The sequence below is a fragment of the Miniopterus natalensis genome, chromosome 6 (genome assembly GCF_054644295.1).
Source record: "Miniopterus natalensis isolate mMinNat1 chromosome 6, mMinNat1.hap1, whole genome shotgun sequence".
NCBI lineage: Eukaryota > Metazoa > Chordata > Mammalia > Chiroptera > Miniopteridae > Miniopterus > Miniopterus natalensis.
In genome coordinates, this window is record NC_142086.1 from 32,817,893 (window position 1) to 32,820,986 (window position 3,094).

The following is a 3,094-nucleotide window of genomic DNA, read 5'->3' on the forward strand; positions in this document are numbered from 1 at the left end:
GAGCCTTGAAGTACCTATGGTTGTGACAAGGGGGCCCCTCTCCCCACGCCCCATGCAGCAGAGAGCTCTGTAGGTAACACTGACAACTATGAAGATGGCAGCAGGGAGCAGCAGCCAAAGGCCAAAGACCAGACAGGACGAGTGACACGCCAGTTTGTGGATGCCTGGGCGAGAGAAGGGACAGCTTGGACACGATGCGTCCCCCTGATGCCAGAACGTTGACACCACTATGAGGAGAAAACGGGGGAGGAGGAAAAGTCGGAATTACCTCAATGTGTATCTAAAATGAGAAAGGAAGCATGAAGGCGACTGAGTTTATCTGGAAACTGTTACTATTACATGTTTTGCCTTTAGGCAGAACGTGGATTGTTGAGTTTTGAAAAGTAGCTATTTCTTTAAACACCTAAGTAAACTTACTTGAAAATTTGCACTGATAACAGTAAAACTCGTTGGCCTTCATCTTTCAGTTGCCTCCACAACCCCTTGGGAGCTTCTGGGAGGTTTTTCACATTGACTCAGGAATGACGACCACTGCTGCTGAGTTTATCCAAGGACTACCCCCGGTTGCATTAATAGGGTTGGATCCCTTATGAAATGGTCTCAAAGCAGGGCTGCTTGGACTTCAATGTCCTGCTCTGACTTGAGTCCGATAGCTGTTCACTCGTATTCTTCAAGCCTCCTCTCTGCTAAACACATGCATATCCAGCGCAGGACTCAGATATGTGTTTAATAGGAGTTATGCTGAGAGACAAATGTGAAAAACACATCACAGGGACTGGAGATTCTTGGGGAAGGCAACTGACATGGAGGCACAGAGCGCCAGGGCTGAGGACAGTTTCACCCATGTCACCCACTAGGATGAGCAGAGGGTGAAGAAAGGGAAGGCTGAGGAGCTGTCTGGTGGGGAAGTCAGGGTGCAGGCTGCCTGGGCTCGGAGGAAGCCCACACCAAAGGGCCAGTCTTCCCACCTTCTCAGGGGACAAGCTCCTGGCTGGGAAAGAAGAAACAAGGAAAATTTCGGTCCCAGCTAACAGATACACGCCATTGAAAGAGAACTGGTTAGCCCTCGCCAGGGGGCCCCGTTGGTCGGAGCATCACCCCATACCCCTAAAGGTTGCAGGTTCGATCCCCGGCGGGGCACGTGCAGGAGGCAGACTATTGATGCTTCTCTCTGACATGGATGCTTCTCTCTCCTCTCTATAAAAAAGTCAATGAAAAAAAAAATGACAACAAACATATCCTCAGATGAGGATTTTAAAAAAGAAAGAGAGAACTGGTTGAAGGTATTTACTCTTATTATAGAACATTTGGTACTTCAGATATACTTTAACTTGAAATGGAGGCGTGTAGAAATCCGAACTTGTAAAGAAGCCAAGGATGTTAGCGCTCTGACAAAAGCAGCGGATTTTGTGGAAGCCTTCCTCTCGGGTTTCAGGCGGAGGGCACGCTTGCCTTCATTGGGTTGGGTGACATTTTCCTAAAGTTCTTTGAAATTACAGATGTGAAGCCCCTGCAGGGAGATCACCTGCCAAGAGCAATAGCAAGAATCACTGGCAAAGAAAGAAAAACCAAATCCACCATAGAGAATGTGTCACGGCCGAGGATAGTTTTAGCTGATGTGAAAGTTCACATCCCTGGCTCTTTCCAAAATACCAGGATGGCAAGAACTGCCCTTTGCAAACTCCTCCTGGGAAATCCTCCAGCAAACTTTATGGCAATATTTGAGCTGTGGCCAGCAGAGCAGCAGATGCATTTTGATTTCACATCAGGAGCTTTTTTTCTTGTCTTTGGACTCTAGAGAAAAAGACCTTACTCTCTACAAGTGGTCACAAGAAAACATGTGAAGAATTTTTCAGTCACTTTAAGCCTCAGTTCCTTCTTCAGTTCTCAGCCAGAAGCATAAATAGAAATGCTTGACAGTAGTCATTCAACAGCTTTGAGGATAATTTAAGCACCCAAATTTAGTAGCATTATTATACTTAAACATTAATTATAATTTATCTTTTTTTATCATTTTAAATTACATTTAGCAGATTTGCATAGTTTCCAGTTTTTTCATTTGGAGAGAAAATTCTCATTTTTCTGTACAAATTTATAAGATTGTTACTTATAAATTTCTAAATATTTCTTCTCTATGAGTTGTAATTAAAGAATTATCTCAGAAAACCTCTCTGAATCATGATCCTTAATACTGGGTGGTGTCTGACTATTTCAGAATCAGTTTGGCTACACTGTGTGAATCAAAAAGACTAATCTTTGTATCTGTTTTGCCGCTTATAAAATTAAAATTAAAGACCTATATCACAAGGTTGACATTCAGAAAAACAAAACAAAACAAAACAAAAAACAGGTCGTATGCTCCTGCACTCAAATAATAAGTCTTCATTACTAAATCAAAGTCAAGTTCCCTTGAAAATAAATATCCTCCCAAAGAAGATGCTTGGTCTTCCTGGAAAGAAACTTCTGGCAAGCCCACCAATTTATCATTTATACTCATCTTTCTAAATCTCTCTTTGACACAGCCAGGACACCACGTGCAAAAGTAAGTGACATATATCGTTGACATTTCAGGCCAGGTGGGAAGCAGACCAGTACCTGGTCTGGCCGTTTGGAAAAGAATTTCAATGTAGCTAGGTTTTCATGGTGACTCACATCAAAGAGTTCTTATGGAAGTCCCTAAAGCCATTACAAAGACCACCTTGGCCAGCAGCAAGGTCACTTGTGTAACCGGCCTACAGACTCTTGACTCTCCAGACGAGAGCTACACCTGTTTCCTCCTTTCCTCCTCTGTCTTCGCCCGCCAGGTGGCTCCGTTGATTGGAGCATCATTCTGTACACCAGAAAGGTTGAGGGTTCAGTTCCCAGTCAGGGCACATACCTAGATTTCCGGTTTGATCCCCAGTGGGGACACATAAGGGAGGCAATCGATCGTTTCTCTGTCACATCAATATCTCTCTTTCTCTCTCTCCCCCCCAGCCCCTTCCTCTCTCTGTAAAGTCAATAAACATATCCTCACATAAAGACCAAAAAATAATAGTCAATAAATAAATAAACAAACAAACTACCCGAGATAGCTTATAAGCAACAGACATTT

General features: G+C 43.5%; 1 pseudogene; it reads left to right on the top strand.

Moving 5' to 3' along the window:
• The first annotated feature begins 800 nt into the window (after window positions 1-800).
• On the top strand, window positions 801-1,758 carry LOC107523962 (RNA-binding protein PNO1-like; annotated as a pseudogene).
• The last annotated feature ends 1,336 nt before the right edge of the window (window positions 1,759-3,094 follow it).